The sequence below is a fragment of the Mus caroli genome, chromosome 13 (genome assembly GCF_900094665.2).
Source record: "Mus caroli chromosome 13, CAROLI_EIJ_v1.1, whole genome shotgun sequence".
NCBI lineage: Eukaryota > Metazoa > Chordata > Mammalia > Rodentia > Muridae > Mus > Mus caroli.
Window position 1 is genome coordinate 46,983,725 of NC_034582.1, and position 22,529 is coordinate 47,006,253.

Consider the following 22,529-nt stretch of genomic DNA (forward strand, 5'->3'; position numbering starts at 1 on the left):
TGGACAGTCCAGGCCAGCAAGCCTTCAACACTATACCCCCACTCTGAAGGATTGCAGGTGACAATGGTGACCACACTGGCTTCACATAAGTCCTGAGCTCCTGGACAACCCATACTGGGATCCAGAAAGGCCACTGCAAAGAAACCCCTTCCCAACACCAGGATTCATGATGCCAATCTACCCAGACAAGGCCAAGCACAGAGGTCTCCAGGTCTGGCTTGGTACCCCCAAGCAAGCTGTCACTCAAACAGACCCTGGGCACCAAACCTAAGGCTTCCCTCCATTCTTAGATCCCATAGTTCCCAAGCCACTCCTGGGACACTCCTGGAACATGTTCATTCCTATGCCACACCTAGCCCTTCTCTTCAATCTATGCTCTTCAGGACTCTCACCCTCCCACCGGTGTAACCCTGGGGATACCAGATCCTCATGGCCAAAGGGTGGACCAGCCTTTACATCCCCTGACCAAGTCTTCTTATTAAACCCCCATTATATATATATATATATATATATATATATATATATATATATATATAGTTTTGTTGGGGGAAGATGACACCCAGCCTTTCATGCAGGCTAAGCAAGCCCTCTGCCACCAAGCTGAAAACTCAGAACCTTGCTTTTAACTTGAACTTGTACAAATCAAAAAAAAATACTAGAGCCCTCAAAGGCATTATATAGCGACATGATCATACAACTAAGCAGAAGCCAGAATGATCCAAGCATTTAAAGTAGCCCATCACCATAGCAGACTGCCAGAATAAATCTCTAATAAGCTTTATCCACCATCAGAAGAGTACCACGTTGGTGGAAACTGTATCATAAGACACTAGGGTTCTGTAGCCAAAGGATTTTCTGAATGACAAGCTAATAACTGGACAAACTCCAGAAGGCTGTGCGTAGAAACTCATTAAACCGATTTGGTGAGGATGGGAAGTTCTAGGGGGCTGCAATACTTCCCAAGCCAAAGAACACAGTGCCAGAATGTCCCTGTACAGCATCCCATTATGTTATGTGAATTTCTTCTCCATAAGAAAAAGCTATAGGCAGTCAAGGGACATTGGGATGGATTTCCTATGGACACAGATTGGCTCTTCCCATGGGAGGGCACGGGTTACCTTTCTCCACTGCCCTGGAACCATTTGTACATCCACAGAGGACAGTCAATGTTGATGTCAGTGGTATGTGACTTACGGATTGGCACACAGCCCGGAGCCCCTCGATCACACACCAACTTAAAGGTTACTTATTCCAAAGTCTGAGACTAGAAGAAGGGAAGGGACACAATAGTGAGGTTAGGAAACAGGGGATGACTTGGGGGGAAACCATGAATGGAAGGAGAGTTGGGAGTCGTCCTGAATATCTGGGGTGGGGGTGGGGCAGGAGAAAGAAGAGTGAGGCACTAGCCAGGCCCATGACAGCAAGAACCCAAGACCCGAGAATCTCAGCAGAGTCAATGATCTCTCAGTCTGAGCCTGACTTTTAAGAGTGCACCATATAAACGTGGGACTCGCCAGCCTGTGGCACAGTATCGGGGCATGCACCAATGGGCCAGACATCTAAAGAGAACAGGAAGTTCAAAACCATTTCCTGACTCAGGGGCTGAGGAGATGGCTCAGTTGATAAGGCCTTGCAAACATGTGGACCTGAGCCTAAGCCCCCAGAACCCAGGTAAAAAGCTGCAAACGTGATGTGTGCTTTTAATCCCAGCACTGGAAAGTCGGGAGGCTCCTGGGGGACTCACAGCTGAATCAGCATGTTCCGGGCCAGCAAGAGATCTTTACAAAACTCAACCAGGAGGTATCTGAAGAGTAAGTCAAGGCTATGATGTGGCCTCCATGTATGCAAATGCACGCGTGTGTGCCTGCACACAAACATGCACACGATACACACACACACACACACACACACACACACACACACACACACACACGTTCTACTTCAAACAAACAAACTAGGAAAATCACCTGAGTTCATCTCACCGCAATGTGAGTTCATTTTCATTTTTGTCGATGTGGGTTCTCTTCAGGGCTGACAAAACTGACAAAACACCTCTGCAAGCCTGGGGCAGGGACATGAACTGGAACTGCCTGGGGCCTTCATTTCCTGGAGCTACCACAAGGCAGCAGGAAGACCCTGGGTGTTGGCCTGACACTACATCTACAACAGCATCTGCTAGATGTGTGCACATGCTCAGACACACCAGTACTCAAAGATCACATGAGCACGTGCACAGTTGCCCTCGAAGATGTGCAAGTACCCAGGAGCCCACCCAGTACCTCACTGGTACTCCACTGCTTAGAACACTTTGTGTGTGGTAGTAAGGTGTCAATCAACCTGGTAGCACCCGCCCTGCTCGAGAGCACCTCTGTCCAGCGTGCACTTCCTTAAGCCCTTTGCCACTGCCCTCCTCTGCAATCAGTACCCAGCATGCAATGCCTGTAAATACAGAGAGAACGAGAGCAGAGCATGAGCCCAAATGTGAAGCAGACACGGCTGCAGAACCTTCTTGGGAGGATGCTGCTCCCTTCCTAGCGCTCCTGTTACTATATAACCAGAGGTTTTTAAGTCCAAAACTCCAGGAGGCAGACAGACCCTAGAAGGGCCTTCGTTACTCTTTCACAAGCCACCAGAGCAGAAACTAAAATGTCACCAGTCCCCTGGAGAGAAGCTGATATTAACTTCCCAGCTCTCAGCCTCCAGATGAAGATGAGCTGAGGTTCTCCTGGTTGTCAGGGCTGGAGTTTCCTTAAGCAGAACCTCCCCCCCTCCCCCCGAGACACTCTTCCAGAACAGCACCATCTCTGCCTCTTCCTGGTACCAAGTGTGGATCTAAGCACGTGCTGCCCCCAGTACCACCCTGCTCTAACTGCCCAACACTCCAGAACCAAGATGATTCAGGGGGAATCCCTCAGAGTCCAGAAAGATCAAGCACAGCATCTGATAGCTACAGATGATTCAGCATCCCTGGAGCTCCTGGTCCCTCCATGCCCACAACCCAGACTCATGTGGACCTCTGAACACATGGGTCCCATGTACATTCAGAAGATGAAGCTCTGTGCATATGCAGTCTTTGCCCTTTGTCATTGTCCCTGTTGCTTATATGCACTGACATGGCACATATATCATCTTGGAACTGTGAGGCACCTAGAGGTGGCTGGTGTACACAAGGATGCTCACCGCTGTAAACAAGCACCACACCCTTATGGAAACAAAACAAAACAAAACAAAACAAAAATCCTTGCATCTACGAATCCTGGCATCTGTGGTGAGGGTTCTAGAACCCATCCTATCCCCTTAGACACAGATGGACAACTGCACACACCCAAGCAAGTCACCTGATGTCCTTTTTCAGCCCTTCAGTTTCTGTCTCAAGACACACACACACACACAAAATGCAAGTGAATGTTCACGTGGAAGCCCAAAGTAATGTTGAGTCTCATCCTCAATCACTCTCACTGAGGCAAGGTCTCTAGATCAAGCCCAGAACACATCAATACAGCACCCTCCCTAACCACCTTGCTTTTAGGGATCCCACGTCTCCACCTTCCATGAGTGGAACTATAGGCAAGTCACCATCTCATTGGGAGTTTACATCCTGGGGTCCCAAACCCAGACTGCAAGAACTTTAGCCACAAACGCAGTCACCTCTTCAGTGTCTTAGTCATTGTTATTTTAACACAAAATGTCTGGATACAATATACCTAATTATATTCTAAGGCCAGTCTGACTCTGTCTCCGCAAACAAAAACAATGAATTACTTTATGAGAGGAGGAAAGACATGGTTCTTAGAAACCCTTGTCTGCATATGACCACAGTGGAGGTTAGGCTCTAGAACATTGCCTTCCAGCCACCATGAGCTGTCAAGCACCTGGGACAGAGCTGTAGCTCATGTCCTCACCCTAAGCAGACTGCTGACACCATGTCACACACTGGCAAAAGCCACACTAATACAAAGTGGCAGCAGACAGCTGCAGAAGGCTGACGGCAGCCCAAGGCTCAACAGCAAGGGACAGCAGGCACAGAAGCCATTTTGGGGACAGCACAGGCCAGGACAATCACTGTGTTCTGCCTGCTTGTTCCACAACTCATCGTTCCTTCAAGTTGGTGCTTGACCGTAGCCTGGGGTCTCCTCCCTGCAGCCCCTGCTCGAGCACCCTCTGTAATGGAACTTTCCGAATCCTCTGCATTTTGAAAACCTTCCCCGCTCTTTCAAAGATACTTTATATGTATCTATGCAAGCCATGTGCAGCATCAGATCCAATGGAACCAGAGTCACAGGCTGTCGTTTGGGTGTTGGGAACCGAACTCCAGCCTCTACAAGAGGAGCCAGTGCGCTTAATCATGGAGCCATTTCTCCAGACCCAACCTTCTTTCTATTCCTTAAAGGTCATTATGTTTGAAAGCCCAGCATGACACAGATTTTTTTTTTAATCAAATGAAGCAAAATTACTTGCCTGAGGAATTACTAAATCTACATCTTCCATCATCCAAACAGGGCAAACGGGGACAATGACAATGTGGCCTACAGAAGGACAAAGTTAATCATCTTCAACCCCACTTAGCAAAAGCAAAGGACAGAGAGGCTGTGGCGGCACCACCAGAACTGCCAACGCAGCCCAAGGAGTCTCACCCTCAGGACCTCCTGGACTAACACTGCAGGAAAAGAATTTCAGAGTGAGCCATGTGTCAAACTCATGTTTTATTATTAACCAGAGATGAGGCATAGTACATTTAGGGCTGCTGCTTAGAAAGCCATACTTAAGAATCTTTGCAATGGTTACATGCGCTCGCACGTGCGTGCACACACACACACACATATTTATATTTACATAGGGTATATGTACATATATATGTATAAACTTTTGTGGCTAAGAATCTAATTTACAACAAGATTTAAGGTTTAAGCTACATTTTTTAAAAAATTATTTTATTATTTTATCTATGTGGGTGTTCTGGAAGTGTGTGTCTGTATACCATGTGCATGCCTACCTAACGAGGCCAGAAGAGGGCACCGGATCCCCTGGGAATGGAATTAGAGGGTTGTGAGCCACCAGGTGGGTGGTGGGAATAGTATCTGGGTCCTCTGAAAGAACAGCCACCATACTCATAACTGTTGAGCCATCTCTCCAGCCCCTAAGCTAAGTGTTCAACTTCAAAGATATAAGCTGGTTGATTTATTTCAAGGAACGTGAAGGATCTTCTGTGAACAGAACTGTCAGATGCACTCACTACCCATGTGCAGGGATGGCAGAGGCAAATGCAGGCATTCTGGCCTGCGTAGGCACAGCTGGCTTGTTTCCTAAGACAGACTGTGCTCACACTCACTCTATGGTTGGAGGTTATTGTGAACTCCCTGGTCCTTGTGTCTTCCCCTCCTCCAGAATCCTGGGATTGCAGGTCTGAGCCACCACACCCGTTTCACACAGTGTTGGGGGACTAAACCCTACTCCTTGTGCCTGCTAGGCAAGCACTCTACCCTCTGAGCCACCCTGTCAGCCCTCTTGGCTAGCTGTTTTTAACATCCTTGTTTAGAATGTCATTAAAAAGACAAGCACTATTTCTGTAGGCGGCTTTGTTTTGGTTTTTTTTTTTTTTTTCCATCTTGATCCAGCTTCTAACTCCCAGCCAGATTCTGGAGAATAAGCCTTCTTTCCATGGCTCTATGATGTTCCTTCCTCCTCTCCTGCCTCGTTCCATTTGGCAGGCTTGTCTGGGCTTTCCAAGCAAGCCAGCGAGCAGCTTTGACAGAACAGCAATGAATCTGTTCCTTGGAACAGCCACCCGCAGAGGCCTCCCAGAGCAGGGACGAGCTCATCCGTGGTCCATGGCCTCCAAGTTCCCTCTCCCTGTGGACTGAAGCCAACTCAGTGATCCTCTGGGACTGTTCCCAGGTAGCAAGCGGCCCTTCTGGAGACACTGCGGATGCGCAGGTCACTGGGGTGCTTGTGTGTTAATTGGCTAGTCCTGGCACCACCTGCCACCAGGGCTGCAGAGCCTTGCTGTTCACCCTGACACACCCCACTGGCTATTCCCTGGAGAGGAGAAGATGGTGGAGACGGCCCCTTGGGTGTGAGGCAAAGGATGCCTAACTACACTAGTCCTAAAACCCACAGTACATGAACGAATGTCCAACTCCCACCATCCACAAAAAGAGAAGAGTCACCACCACAGACCCCACAGATGCTGACAGAAAAAAGCCTGTAAACAATCATAAACGTGAAAAGCCTGGTTTGGAAGAAAACACTCAATTCTTTAGGAACTGAAGACAACTCAAACTCACCCAAGATGACAAACAGCCCCATCGATACTATAAACACTAAGGAAATTGAAGACGTAATGAAAATGACATCAGAAAGGTCGCTGACAATCTGATTGACAAAGCCTATCCCATACAATGAGAGAGAAGTAACTAATGACAATTGTTTATAATCTGTCCTCAACAGTGGGAGGGGGGAACAACGAGGCTGAAGTTACCTTGGCAGCAAAACAATCACTTCTGGTGAATTAATCTCAGGAACAAAGGGAGACAATGGAAAAGAATAAAATGACTCCATGTATTTGACGGACATATCTTCAACATTTATTCTGGGGGATGTGAATGTCACCAGAACAATACACTATGGCACCCTTAGAAGTAAATTTATATGGATAAACTGTGATAAGACCTTAAATCACAAATGGATCTTCTCTAACTAAAAAATGTGTGTGTGTGTGTGCGCGTGTGTGTGCATGTATGTAGTATGTGCACTTGTATATGTGTATATTCATGCCCATAGGTACATGCGTGAGAATATAGGTCAGCATCAGGGCTCTATACAATATTATTTACTATTGGGGGGGCGGGGTCACGCATCTACCATGGCTCCCATGTGGAGGTCTCTCCCTTCACCTTTTGGGGCAGAGCCTCTCTGGTTGTTTCTCTCCCACTACGTATTCCAAGCCGCCAGTCACCAATCCTCCTGTCTCTAATGTCCGTCTTGCCATAGATGTATGGGGTTCTCAGAAGTGAACTCAGCCCATCGGACTTGCATGGCCCACGTTTTTACCCATCAAGCCATCTTGCTGGCATCCGTATTTCCTTACCTATTCATTTTTGGTTTTAGATGGGTCTCTTACTAACTGGCTGGACATATTAGCCAGTGAGACACCCCTCAGATCTTCCCATCTCCACAACCGGAGCTAGGATCACAGGCTGCCACACCTGGCTCTTAGGTATCAAGGATTCATTCAGGGCCACAGGCCTATGTATCCAAAATAGCAAGCTCTAGGTTCTGTGAGAGACTGGGTTTCAATATGTACCAAAAAAAGAAAAGGAAAGGAAAGGAAAGAAAAGAAAATCATTCCTCCATATGTGCACACTCTCTCTCTCACACACACACGTCTGCACATATATGAGCATACATATACACAAGCACACTATACCAAAAGAAAAAATTATAAAATTATATACAGATTAAGAAATAAAGTGTAAAAACAACTAGAAAGTTTCACAGACATCTATGAAACTGTCCAGTAATAATAAAGAAGTGGTAAAAGGGGTCCAGAATAGTTGAAAATTCTGAAGCAGTTCCTCATGACCCTCTGCAGAGATCACATGCTGCAGACCAGAGTGTTTACACAATGCTCAGGATCTATGTTTGCTCCATACATGACTGAGGTCCAAAGGCAAGGCAGAGAGCCTGAATCCTGTAAATACTGGGAAAATGGAGACCTCAGGACAGACCACTTACTCCTTTGGAATTTCAAGGAATCACGCCTTTCACCTCCCAGAGAGAAAGGCAACCGGAGTGCAGTACAGCACATCCCAGGTCCTGGGTGTGCAGCTCACATTCTTGGCCACACAATAGCCCTGTCACCCGACACTCAATCTTACAGTTTCACTTACCTACCATCAATCACAGTCCAAAAATATCCACAGGGCTTGTTCTAAGTTTGTAACTGCTCGATGTTCTTTGTAGTGTGCATGTGAGAGCACACACACACACACATCTTCATCACCTTGCCCCACCCTAATGGGCTATGCTTTCTCTTGCCCACTGTATCCACCATGTATACATTAGCCACGCAACAACTGTCTCAGTTATCAGCCTGAGTGCCTGAGCATCACAAACCCTGAGTTCTAGTAACCCCAATTCTATTTAGCAATGACTCTACAGCATTGGAGAGTGGGCTGTAGGAATCTGGGTCTCCAAAGAGAAGCCCCGGGAAGTGCTGCTTTTAAGAGAAAGGGTGTGTATTTTCAACCTAAAGGAAGAAATAAGATATGCTAAGACTGCTCAGCTCTACTATACAGTTATATTTTTCAAGACAGAGAGAATGTGAGGGGGGGGGGAGAGGGAGGGAGAGAAAGAGAGAGGGAGAGAAATTTGTGAGCAAGTGTTAACACACATGTATTAGAGCACTTTTCAGTGAGAGAGTCATCCTAAGTAGCCTAGGCAGGCACTGAAATTGCAATCCTCCCATCCATCCTCCATCTTTCCTCCCACTTCATCCTCCCATCCATCTTCCTTTTCATCTTCCCATCCATCCTCCATCCATCCTCCCATCTCATCTTCCCATCTCATCCTCCATCCATCCTCCCATTCATCCTCCCATCCATCTTCCTTTTCATCTTCCCATCCATCCTCCATCCATCCTCCCATCCATCCTCCCATCCATTCATCCTCCCATCCATCCCCCCATCCATCCCCCCATCCATCCTCCCATTCATCCTCCCACCCATCCTCCATCCTCCCATCTCACACATCCTAGTCATTAGTACTGCAGGTGTACAGCACAGACAGGCTTGTTGTTAAACTCTTACTGTGCCCGATTCACACTTAAAAGTCTATTGTAGGTGCATATCCACACAAACAAACAGCTGTTGGGTATACAGCTCAATACATCAATGAATCTTCAGCCACACCAGCTGCTGTAAGTGGAGACAATGGCACTGTATCTTGAGCTGCTGCTGACCATGACCATGCAGAGACTACAGGCCCAGCTTTCAGTTACAAACAACAGACCTAAGAGTCAACAAGGGGGCTTAAGGTTTGTTGCGCATGCATGAGGTCTGGAGATCCGATCCCCAGAGTTCATGTAAATGCTGGATGGGCATTGCAGCCCACCACTTGTAATTCTAGCTTCAGAAGACACAGGTGAAGAGTCCCAGACACTCTGAGTTTGCCTGAAACACCCTGCTTCAACAAGGAAGGTGGAAGAGAATTCTAGAATGATTCTTGAAGCAACCTCAGGCCTCTATATCCACATGTAACATCCACATACATAAAAACACATATACACATGCATATACACATATAACATACACACAAAACACATATATACATGCATAGACAATACACACACACAGAGCCACATCCTCTTACTCAGGTCCTTCCTGGCTACCACCCAGAAAAGAGGCAAAAATAAATAAACAAAACAAACAAACAAAGTGGGGCTTCACATCCACATCCACAGAATTACTTAGGCTTCCACAGGGACCAATGGCCCCAGCCACACTGGTGTCACATGGGCACCAGGTTCTGTACACAAGTGTCTGTCCCCTCGTCCCTGCCACACTGTGCCTCGCTCGTTTCCAAGAAACCTTACTCCAAGGATGTCCAGATGAAACCACAGCTTCTAGACACCTGGCGTCAATAAATACTGAGGATAAACTCAGCCCGCAGCATCAGTGCTCGGGCAGGGTCAGCCCTGAGGAATCTCTGCTTCTACTGCAGTTCTGAGGGTGGGTTAAGAAATCACTTGCATTTTAATCCAAATAAGAGCATCTGCAAGATGACACAGGACACATAAGCATAAACAGATCTGCTCCTCCCCACTCCTGGTCGCCAGCCATCTTTCTCTGCATACAGCAATGCAAGAGTTTGGTAAATGAGCCCCATTTCAAGCTGCTCTTCTTTCTTCAAGATCAGATGCGCTGAAGCTGTCCGTGGAGACCAAGGAGCTCCAGGAACCACGTGTGGCCTTCTCAAGTGGCTACACTTTTGTACCTTCAAAGGTAGACAATTCCCAGAGCGTCCTAAATTCAGGGCAAAGGTTCAGGCATGTGTGTGATCAAGCCATGGCACTCAGGCCTCTCCTGACCCTTGAAGAACAGGAAATGGGCGAGATGGGATTGTCTCCAACTGCCACATACTTGTGGGTAAATCTTCCTTCAGTGAGAAGCCAAGCCAGAGTTAAAGCTGGTGATTCTGGTTTCAAGTCAGAGGTGGTATCCCGCCTTTGTAAGTAGCAGTCAGTAATTCCAAGAACATCGGCTCTTGCTTTAGGACCTGAGGGTAGGACACTATGAATGGGGAATGGTTGTGTCACACTAACACCCCCACTGTCACTGAGGAAACCTAGTGAGTCAAGATCCCCAGTGGTCTTGCCAGCTTCTCAGAACCTTCAGGCAGAAGACAGTTTAGCCACAAACCTCAGCCAACCCCATGCTACCCAGAAAGACCTGGCTTCCTAAGAAACAGCTAAGTTAAGGTTTGACAGGAAGCCCCAGAGACCAGGAAACAGGGTGTCTTAGGGTTTTGCTGCTGTGAACAGACACCATAACCAAGGCAATTCTTAAAAGGACAGCATTTAATTGGGGCTGACTTACAGGTTCAGAGGTTCAGTTCATTATCATCAAGGTGGGAGCATGGCAGCATCCAGGTAGGCATGGTGCAGAAGAAGTTGAGAGTTCTACATCTTCATCTGAAGGCTGCTAGCACAATACTGGCTTCCAGGCAGCTAGGGTGAGGGTCTTAAATCCCATACCCACAGTGACACACTTACTCCAACAAGGCCACACCTTCTAATAGTGCCACTCCCTGGGCCGAGCATTTACAAACCATCTGAGGCCTGCACCCTAAGACACCTGTGGGTTAGGACAGGCCTTCTAGACCCCAGAGTTCTGTGGCATTGTCTGTGAACCTGACTCGGAAAGGATGCAGGACATAGACTGACTGTAGTCTATGAACAAAAGCCTGATGCTGAGAGCCACCTGTTCACAGCCCTGGTGCAGAGCCCCAACCCTTCCCCTCTCCACTCTGATAACACTGAGTCCTCCCCACCAGTCCCCAAGACCAGCTCCTCCCACTCACTGGCTCATTCATTATTATCTAATTACTCTTCCCCCAGCTCAGCCCAATGGAAAAGGAGGCAGAAAGAGCCCCTCCTCTGTCAGTCCTGGCACCCTCCCTGCACCTCCCTGCGCTCAGCCTGCTCTCCTGGCAGCTCCTCTCCAAGCTTCTGCAGATGCCAGCACACCAGGCCCTCTGTGTTTCAAAGGGATTATTTATGGTTGGATGAACCATCCAGTATAAAGGTCAGATAAGAGCACGCCAGGGAGCAAGAGGATAACTTCAGCAGCTCACAACAGGAGGAAAGACTGCAACTTACATCAACATTTGCCCTCAGCAAAAGGAAACAGAATAGCCGAGCTCAGTCAGTGGCTCTCTGCTCAATGCCCCGGGTGTGTGTAGCCCTGGCACCGCTGGTCAGGAAAACGAAGCCCAGTCTGAAGAAGACAAAAGGATTCCCTTAAAGCAGCAGCGAAGGAGTTACTCATTACCGGAGGCAGTTATTGACCCCTAAATGTAACACCGGGTGCTGTCCCAGTGAAGTGAACGGTCAGACAAAGTGTGAGGCTCAGCCTAAAAGAGCCCCAGTGGGTGACCCCACCAAGCAGCCAGCCAGCAACCTTCATCCATGCCTTGCTGGCCTGGTGACTTATGGGTATGAACATGGAGCTCTGCCTGCGCCTGGGACAGGCTTCCCGAGCAGGCCAACTCCCTGTTCTTGTCCTCTTGGCCCTACATGACCTAGGCAGGCCATCTACCTGTACCTTAAAGCCTGCCCAGGCCACCATGACTCTGGATCCCTTTGGAGCAGAACGTGACTATGTAGGGAAGTCCCCATGAGCAGAGAGGACAGTCCCCTGGGAGAGGAAATGGCTGGAAATTATCTGGGAACATCCACAGCATCTGGTTGCCACAGCCAGTGTGACCGGGGACGAGACAGCCGAACAGCTGACTCCTGGAGAAACACAGATGACACAATCTGTGGCATCACGCTGAATGCCCCTGCATCCTGTATCACTCCAGATAGGCTAGCATTGCCAGAGAACAGCAAGGGTGGATTTTTAGCTCTGAGCCAAGAACAGACTTCTAGAAAATGAGTTTAGCGAGCCTCCTAATGAACAGAGTCTGCTCTGTAGGGAAGAGTCCAGAGTGCAGCTTTCCATACACGTGCATGCATATACATGTGTACACATGTGCAAACAGGTGCTCACAAGCATGCACATTTGCATGTACATACACACACTGGTCCACAAGCATGCACACACATGTATACACATGGAGGCTGGTATCCACATGCATACACACTGACCAATGCCCAAGCATGTATACACATGCTCACAAACACGCAGGCACAGGAATACCCACCCTACCACAGAAGCCACTTGAGGAGGCTCTACCATTCCCAGGAGCCACCCCATATCATGGGGACAGCCAACCTCGCTCAGCAATGCCTGAGGAGCAAAATGCACCCAAGAAAAACAGTCAGGGAAGCAGCAGATTGGACAGACACCCACCAAGAGCCAGCAGATGTGGGATGCATGCAACACGCCCTCTGAAGGCTGGGGTGCTGCTGCTCAGCATGACACAGAAGCTACGCATCTATAGGAGAGTAGTGAGCACAGAGAAGGAGCTGCAGAAACCACTACAGCATGAGCAGGAACCTGGGGACATGTGCATGCGGGTGCGTGTGTGCATCAATCAGGAGCAGACACATGTCTGAAAATGGTAGCAAAGGGGGAAAATGTCAGAAAAGCAAGCTGTTAATGGCAAGGACCCAGATCAGGGAGGAAGCTCTTGGCTTTCTTTCTCCCTTTTCTAAAACAATAAAAACACCATAAAAATAAAGGAGACGTGACTCAGTGCCTCTAGCTTCCTGTTCCCACTGGATCCCACGAGGACTCTGCAGAGACCCCATCAGCGGAGAGAAAAGCTGACCTCAGTTTTTATTTATTTATTTTATTTCTTTCTTTTTTTTCAAATTTTGTTTCCACAGCTTCACACTCTGGCAAGAGGAGCTGCAGTTTCCATTTTCCTGCAGATAAAACTCCACTGGAAAGAATCCCAGGGTGGGTCGGCTACCTACCAGGACTTGCACTAGGCCCTTTTCCCACTTCCCAGGCTACCCACCTTAAGTCCAGCCCCAAAGGCCCACGATCCTGAGTGAGTGTGACCTTACAAAAGGCCTCTGTGAAAGATCTCAAAGTGGGACATCTGGGTGGGTCTCAAGGCCAGACAAGCATCCTTATTATATACAAAAAAGAGACACAGAAGAGGTGGCCATGTGACAAGGCAGAGACGGCAGTGATTTAGTCAGCCAGCTTTATCTGAAGCCATGTGACAATGGCAGACAGGACAGTTCGCTGCTCTGCTCACACCTTACCCTTGCCTGCAGAACTACAACGGCAATGACCGATCACGTGACCCTTGAGTTGGAATGTTCTGTCACAGTGGTCACAGGAGACTCTTAAAGGAAAGGGATCCCTGCCTTTGAAGTCAGTGTTCGCATGTAGCATGATGCAAAAATGGCCACCTTCCCTGCAGCCTGCAGAAGGTCTCCTACGTGCTCACGCCCCACACCTCCCCCGCCCAGCATCTGTGCACAGTACCTTCCTCTTCCTTTCCATGGAGAGCTGCTGCCTCTACTCTGGTCTCAGTCATGAAGGCTGGGCAAGTGACATCCCACATGTCACTACACTCAACTCTCTGTGCCGGGAACACAAACAGATCATTTCTGCTTCAGGACCCAAGAGCCACCACGTCAGAGGGTTAGTGTGAGCCACTTGACCAAGCAGAGGAGACAGACCTCTGTGCGAGACCCTGTGGGAGTATCTTGATTACATTCATTGAATGGGCAAGACCATCTTAATGGGGGCAGGGGTGCATCCCCTGGACTGTATAAAATGGAGACAATGAGCTGAGCACTAATAAGTCTCTGTTCTGATTGTGGCTATGATGTGACCCACCATTTGAAACGCCTCTCACCCCGAATTTGTCACCATAATGAACTATACCTCGAAAGGTTAGCTAACATAAACCCATCCATTAGTTGCTTTCTAAAAAAAGATTTATTTTACTTATGAGTACACTGTAGCTTTCTTCAGATACACCAGAAGAGGGCATCAGAGCTCATTACAGATGGTTGTGAGCCACCATGTGGTTGCTGGGAATTGAACTCAGGACCTCTGGAAGAGCAGTCAGTGCTCTCAATCGCTGAGCCATCTCTCCAGCTCCCTCAAGTTGCTTTTGTTGGAGTATCTGAACACAACAGGAAGAGAAACTGAGACACCAGGCAAGGCTAGGACAGACGGATGAAAGCGGCCATGGCAGTGCTGGGTAGCTATCCTCACCAAACTGAATCTCTCCCTGGGGAGGCTAAAACTCAAGAAACTCACAACTCACGATGGATGGCACCCGAGGAATGAAAACTAAGGCTGCCCCTGTTTCCACACACACATACACACTGGGAATTACTTCAGATTTCAGAGAAACTTTCTGCTGTGAACCACCACATCACCTTAATGAAATTATCTTGTGGATGGAACCATACCTGAACATAAAACGCACTTTAAGCACACATCTGGGTTCTCTGCTGTGGGCTGTCTGTGCTGTCATGCAGACACGAGTAAGTTTCAGAAGTCAGGGTACTTCAGAGATTTTGGTTAGGGACCTCCCTCAACGTATAAGAGACAGCAAGGTGAGCGAAAGCATCTCGTGTACTCAGCAAAGGGACACAGGCTGACAGATGCCCCGTCGACACATCAGGGAAGTGCCATCAGATTTGAAATACATAGTGAGGCGCGCACACACACACACACACACAATCCCAGCACTGCGGAGGCAGGGCAGGATATTATGCAATCCAGGCTAGTTTTAGTTACACAGAAAGATCCAACCTCCAGAACTGTAGGTAGTGAGGTCAGCCCAAGCAACCTGGCAATGCTCACCTTGAATCTGGGTACCTCACACTGGGCTGTGTTTATGCACGGCAATATTGGGCCATGATACCAGCTGCACACTGAGGGTAAATCTACAAACATCTGGTCGGAGAGAGAAGATAGGCAGGTGAAGACAAGAGATGAGCAGACATCAGCAGGATTTCCACAACCTATTGCTGTCCTGCCCCTGCCTCCTTATTTAGGTTTTATGTTTAGTTTTAAATTAATGATTTGTATGTACGAGTATGTGTACATATGTGTGGGTGCATTTCAAGGTTATAAGAGGGTATATATATATTCTGGAGCTAGAGTTACAGGTTGCTGTCTTAGGGTTTGACTGCTGTGAACAGACACCATAACCAAGGCAAGTCTTACAAGGACAACATTTAACTGGGACTGGCTTACAGGTTCAGAGGTTCAGTCCATTATCATCAAGGCAGGAGCATGGCAGCATCCAGGCAGGCATCGTGCAGAAGGAGCTGAGAGTTCTACATCTTCATGAAGGCTGCTAGCCGAATACTGGCTTCCAGGCAGCTAGGATGAGGATCTTAAAGCCCACACCCACAGTGACACACCTACTCCAACAAGGCCACACCTGCTCCAGCAAGGCCACACCTCCTAACAGTGCCACTCCCTGGGTCAAGCATATGCAAACCATCACACAGGATGTTGTGAGCCACCCAACTTGGGGTGCAAGAAACAGAACTCGGCAAGAGCAGCAAGTGCTCTTTCTTGCTGAGCTACATCCCTGCATTCAAAGACTGGGCAGGCAGCACTTTGATGAAAGGCGGGGACTCGACGTAAAGCCATCAGAGCCTATGGGTTGAATGACAGTTTCACTATGCTTGAGAAGGCAGCAAAAAGAACATGCCCCTTCCAGGTCAGGGACCACGTCTCCCATGAGCTTACGACAGACAGTCAGTGATCAACAAGCACCACTGTTTGCAGGCCACATGTGCCTGCCTGGTGTCATGGTTCCCCTGGGACAGGTCTACAGAGGAGAGGCTGAGAAGCAGACACACCCAGACACTCTTCAGGTAGAGGACAACCATAAAGACAAGGTCTCTTGACCATGAAATCTGCCCTTCATGTCAGCTCTGAACTAGCAGTGGGCTGGAGAGATGGCTCAGTTGGTAAACTGCCTGAAGCTCATGCATGAGGGCCTGGTCCAGGTGCCCCAGCACCCGTAGGAAAAGCCAGATGCAGCAGCAAATGCCTGTAACCCCCAACTGTGCCTGGAAGACAGGATCTCCAGCAATGCAGATCACCCCTGTGAGGATATACCCCTTCCACTTAGTACCCAGGGGAGGAGCCAGTACAAATGCCTTATGTGACACAGAGCCATGCTCTATGTCCTGAAGCAACAAAGAGGTCCTCGGCACATTGCGTAGGGAAGGGTGATACCAGTGAGCGCAGCGCCCAGGCTGGTGAACGGAAAAGAAAGCCTCGTTCCATCTTTAGCAGTTATAACGTAAGTGTGAGAGAATGTTTCAGAATAGCCCAGACCCAAACGATCCAGGCACAAACACCCTAGTGACACGAGCAGTTACTCTGGAGATAGGGTCTCTGCTGGCTGTCCCCCAAAACAGAGGAGAGCACACACCCGAGCCCTCTGTGCACCATCACTTCTCACCCCCATCTCATGTTTGCACATGTGTGTATGTGTGTGTGTGTGTGCACATGCATGTTCGTGCACTGGGGAAAGAGGGGATTTAAAGGTCAACGTAGGTGTTGTCTTAGTCAGGGTTTCTATTCCTGCACAAAACATCATGACCAAGATGCAAGAGAGGGAGGAAAGGGTCTATTCAGCTTACACTTCCACATTGCTGTTCATCACCAAAGAAGTCAGGACAGGAACTCACACAGGGCAGGAACCTGGAGGCAGGAGCTGATGCAGAGGCCATGGAGGGTGCTGCTTACTGGCTTGCTTCCCCTGGCTTGCTCAGCCTGCTTTCTTATAGAACCCAGGGCCACCAGTCCAGGGATGGCACCACCCACAATGGGCTGGGTCCTCCCGCCTTGATCACTAATTGAGAAAATGCTTTACAGCTGGATCTCATGGAGGCATTTCCTCAAGGGAGGCTCCTTTCTCTGTAATAACTCTAGTTTGTGTCAGGTTGACACACAAAACCAGCCAGTACAGGTGTCATTCCTCCGTCTCCATCACCTTTTAATTAATGAATTAATAAAATGTATTCTACATTTTTATCTACTAGTGTGTAGACATCAGAGGAGATGGTTCACAAGTCACTTCTCTTCTTCCACCATGTGGGTCCTAGGGATGGGACTCAGGTCACTGGGCCTGGAATTAAGTACCTTTGCTGGCTAAGCCATCTTAATTCCCAGATCGTTCAGACTGTGTTTGGAAACAAAGTATCTCACTGTGACCTGGGACTCAGCTTTTAGGCTAGGCTGGTTGGCCAGTGAGACACCCCCCCAACCCCCCTGCAACTACAGCTCCTGGAGGGGAACTTTTAATGTAGGTTCTAGGGATCAAACTCAAGTCTTCCAGCTCACACGGAGCCCCTCCCCAGCCAGAGTCCCCCACCATTTCCATCGGGAGATGTCTGGGCTGTGTCTTCTAAGCTCTGCAGAAAGGACTGCTCATTTCACACGACATTTTTTTTTTTCCTGCTGAAATAAAATCCACGACCACGTCACAGAGGTGTTACTTTGTATATAAATGGGAATCTGTGCCTCCCCACAGGCTCTTCCGAGATGAGTATCTACTTTAAAGATTGGCTCTGATCACCTCCCTGGTTGGGCCCAGCAGTGGGTAAAGCCAGCCAGCCTGACAGCACCGGGGGTGGGGGAGGGGGGGGGGAGATGATCTTTTCCTTGCCAGACATGACAGACAAAGTTAGGGGCTCACAGAAGCCGGAGAAGGGAGCTGGTGATTTCTCCAGATTCCACACTTGAAACCCAAGCCGCTGGCTGCCCTCTGCCTTCAAACACAAGCAGAGATCCAATTCCGCCTGCTCAGAGCTCTGCTGTGACCCAGTTTCTGGAGTGTGATCCAAACACAAGTCTGCAATAGCTCCGATGCTGCTGTTGGCTCTGGGTGTCTGAGGCACCTGAGGGCCCAAGGATAAGCCAGATGAGGAGTAAGCCAGGTGAAGGAGCTTGATCACAGTGAGTTAACATAGGAATCAGAGACTTGTACCCAGAGGATGCACGCTAACTCCTGCAGAACCTGTCCACACCACGCCGAGGCAGGGTTTTTCAACACAGGATGAAAACTTTTAAGTAAAATGCAATGGAGGGAGGGGCCTGTGGAGCTGGTTGGGGAAATGCTCGATTTGTAAACACAAGGACCTAAGTGCCATCCCCAGAACCCGTGTCACAAAAAATCTGGGCATGGTGGCATGTGCTTGTGAACCTAGCACTGAGGAAGTGGGCCGAGATGGATCCTTCAGGCTTGCTGGCCAGTCACTCTGGTCTAATCTAGCAAGCCCCCTGGCCAGTGAGAGACCTCGTCTCAAAAAATGGCAACTGAGGAATGACACCACACATGGATGGCATGCTTGCACACGGGGCCTCAACATCCTAGTGAAAACCTCAGCCTCTCTACTTCCTAGCAGAGGGGTCCCAAGAATAAGTTTCCTGGGCTGTCCTCTGTTGTCTAGGTCTTCAGTTGCAAAGGGTGGGGAAGAGCTGGACCAGGTTGAGGGGTGCAGTAGGGATCCCACAGAATGGGCAAAAAGCCCTGGGCGTGTCACACACACAAGCCACCATGAACCACGGGACCATTCTTTTCTTATCTTTTTTTTTTTTTTTTTTTTTGGTTTTTTGAGACAGGGTTTCTCTGTGTAGCCCTGGCTGTCCTGGAACTCACTTTGTAGACCAGGCTGGCCTCGAAGTCAGAAATCTGCTTGCCTCTGCCTCCCAAGTGCTAGGATTAAAGGCATGCGCCACCATACCCGGCCCACGGGACCATTCTTACCTGTCCCTGATGCCCACTTCTGATCCCACCCTTACAAGTCAGTACTCAGAAATGAAGTCTTTTAAAAAGAAATTATTTATTTATTTATGTGTGTGTGTTTCTGTGTGTGTGTGCATCAGCACACGTGTTGTGCCCCACGATGACCATGCAGAGGTCAAGGGATGTCAGGAGTCAATTCTCTAACCACCCTGGGTTCCAGGGATTGAACTCAGGTCATCTTGCCCTGCATGGCAAGGGCTTTTACCACTGAGCTATCTTGCTAGTCCTTTCTACCCATGGACCCGATCACCTCAGTCACTGCTAAGGTAAGTGTAGGAGTGGCAGGCGCCAGACTCCGTGCCACAACTGCCAGCCGTGTTCACCCAACACCCTGGAAACCTCTGTAAGAACAGAAAACCAGCCCTGGCAGCCAGCGCTAGGCTAGGATCTGACTTCAAACAGGCCCAAGAAAGCATGGAATTCTGGGAATCGGGTGACGACTCCACGCTGACAGACACTGACTAAAACTCCCAGAATGGAACTTTCACAGGGTAGACGGTACTGTCCTCACATTTTATCACAATAAATCATCTAAATTATCAAAACCCAACCTAGCAGAAACAGACCATCATAAGAGCAAGAAATCAATGTCATTATTAAAAGCCTCACCAAGAAGAAAACCTCAGACTCTGGTGGCTTCACTAAAACACCCATACTTTGAAGAGAGAGAGAGAAAAAAAAAGATATTGAGCCCACAAGAACATTTGCCCCATAAAGAGTGCTACAAATCTTAAACCTGGCAATACAGAACTGTCTCTTAACTGTGGTTCTGGTTCCCGCAGTTTCCGTTATCCACCTTCAACCAGAGTCCAGAAATACACCATGGAAAATTCCAGAATAAAGAGCTCATCAGCGGGCTGGTGAGATGGCTCAGTGGGTAAGAGCACCCGACAGCTCTTCCGAAGGTCCTGAGTTCAAATTCCGGCAACCACATGGTAGCTCACAACCATCCCTAACAAGATCTGACTCCCTCTTCTGGAGTGTCTGAAGACAGTGACAGTGTATTTACAGATAATAAATAAATAAGTAAATAAATAAATCTAAAAAAAAAAAGGGCTCATCAGCATTATAGCATAGGCTGCTCTCGGCGCAGGGGCCGCATTCCTTTGTGCAGCGTATCCACACTGTATACAGCATCCTCCTGCTAGGCACTCCGCAGTTGCTTCAGCTACCGACTAACTACTCCAGCTGCCCCGTGCCTTAACTCGGGAATGCTCCTCACCAGCAGTGATGTGCCAGAACTCACAGCCATCTCCCTGCCTCGGTTTCTTGGATGCTGCCGTTACAGCTGTGGTCAGGATATGGCTGAGTGTATTCCTTCTACACGAAAGTACAATAAGGCGCCTTGAGAAAGGCAAGAACCACATTCTCATAACTGCCAATACGGTGCTGAAACTGGGTGGACTTTATTATTAATTCTGTTCAACTCTAACTGTGTCTAATGTAAGAAAACGTCTTCATAGGTATGTACATAAAAAGTACACTTATAGATATGGACTATGGTAATTTCTGACACCCATGGAATCCTAAAATTCATCCATCATGTATAAGAGATACTATGTAATAGCTAAAAAGAGTAGGTAATACAAATACCAGGCCTGTCGCTCAGACTTCTCAGGAGGATCAGAGGTTCAAGGACAACAGTTCAAGCAGACCTTGTCTCCAAACATATGACTAGAAAGAAGGCCAGACATAAGCGTGGTGTTACAGTGGCTGTCAAGCAGGTAAAAGGTCCTAGGTTCAAACTCAGGACAGATCAGCCCATGGGCACGTCTGTAAGGATTTCTCTTGATTGCTAGTTGATGTGAGAGGGTCTGTGGACAGCACCATTTCCTCTGTAGGTGGTCCTGGGCTGTATAAGAAAACTAGCTGAGCATACCAGCATGTCATACCATGCCTCCTGCTTCAGCTCCTGCCAACGTTTCCTCCAAAGGACTGTAACCTGGAAGCAGAAGCCAAATGAGCCCTGCCCTCCCCAAGGAGGCTGCTGGTCATGTGACACCAACACACTACAACTCTAAAAGCTTGGCCTAAAATATCCCACTAACACCATATTTAACAACAAATTAAATGTCCACCTGAGCCTTCCCCGTGGGTTCCAGATAGCAACATAGAAGGTCCAAGGGGGAATGGCCAGTGGTTAAGGACACTTGCTGCTCCTGTAAAAGACCCAGATTCCCAGGCAACTCATGACCACCTCTAACTCCAGTTCTAGGAATTCCAATGCACCCCTAGGCCTCTGAGGGAACTCGAGCAAAGGAAAACCACACTAACACCCCCATCTAAAAACAATACATTGAAGCCAGTCATAGAGGTGCACACATATAACCCTGGCATTTGGGAGATGGAGACAGCAGGGTCAAGAGCCCACAGCCATCCTCAGCTACAAAGTGAGTTCAAAGCCAGCTTGGGCTTCATGAGAGCCTTCTTAAAAAGAAATAAAAAGTTAGTGAGTTGGGCAGTCTGCCCTTTGAAAGATATCACTAATAAGATTAAAACACAAAGATGGAAAAAATATTTACAATACAAATATCTGACAGATTCTAATTTGGAACCAGAACTCTTACGACCCAGATAAGACAAATGATCCAGTTTTAACGTGAACAAGAAAGCCAGGCAGTACCATACGCCTCTAATCCCAGTACTCAGATCTCTGTGTGTTCGAGGCCAGCCTGGTCTACAGAGTGAATTCCATAACAGCCAGGGCTACACAAAGAAAGCTTGCCTCAACAAACAAACACACAAACGAAACAGATTTTAAGGGGAGACTCAGAACTAGAATCTCCCCCTTCACTGCAACATCCCACTAGAAGCTTACAGTTAGACTGACAACAGCGAGTGTCAACAAGCCAAGTGAGTACATATCAATTGCTGCATCTCTTTCATGGGGGGATGAAAAAACCCACACAATTGTCATTAAAATGCTACCAGGTTCTTCAAAAGGACACACACGCACAAGCATACGCAGACACACATCACAAAACCCTGAGATTCCTCCCCTGGCGAGTGACCAGACTACAGGAGAAAATATACAACCCCAGTAAGATTTGTGTAAGAAGGCACAGGATACTTCTGTATATTATTTACTGTGACCAAGTATACTTAGGGAGCTGGAGAGGTAGCTTAGCGGGTGAGAGTGCTTGTTCTGCAAATCAGAGGACCGGACTTTGAAATGGGAAAGGCTGGGGGTTGTAGACATGGGAATCCTGAGAACTTGCTGGCCAGCCAGCTAACCAATGTGGTGGGCTTCTGGTTTAGTGACAGGCTCAGTCTCAAGAGAAGAATGCAAAGAGGGACAAAAGAAAACATCCTGTGCTGGCTTCCAGAGAAGCATGCAGAGGGGCATGCACCATGCAAAACACACACACACACACACACACACACACACATTATCCTTTAATAGCATCTTGTGATGCAATCACAACATTACAACAACCATTATCAGCTATTATGTTTTATCACCTAGCATACAAAATGAGGGTGGAGGTGGGAGTGGGGGAGGGCATCAATCCACAGCACTAAAAAAAAAAAAAGAAAAGAAAAGAAAAGAAAGC

General features: G+C 48.2%; 1 protein-coding gene across 6 annotated transcripts in view; it reads right to left on the reverse strand.

Moving 5' to 3' along the window:
- The window catches only part of Sema4d (semaphorin 4D), a 109,888-nt gene that overhangs the window by 82,089 nt on the left and 5,270 nt on the right, over nt 1-22,529 (reverse strand). For 2 of the 6 annotated variants that reach the window (XM_029468172.1, XM_029468170.1), the window contains exon 1: nt 10,596-10,634. The exons of the other annotated variants lie outside the window; for them this stretch is intronic. The gene's annotated coding sequence lies outside the window, so the exon portion shown is untranslated. Of the gene's footprint in view, nt 1-10,595; nt 10,635-22,529 lie in introns of those variants that run through there. 6 annotated transcript variants of the gene reach the window in all.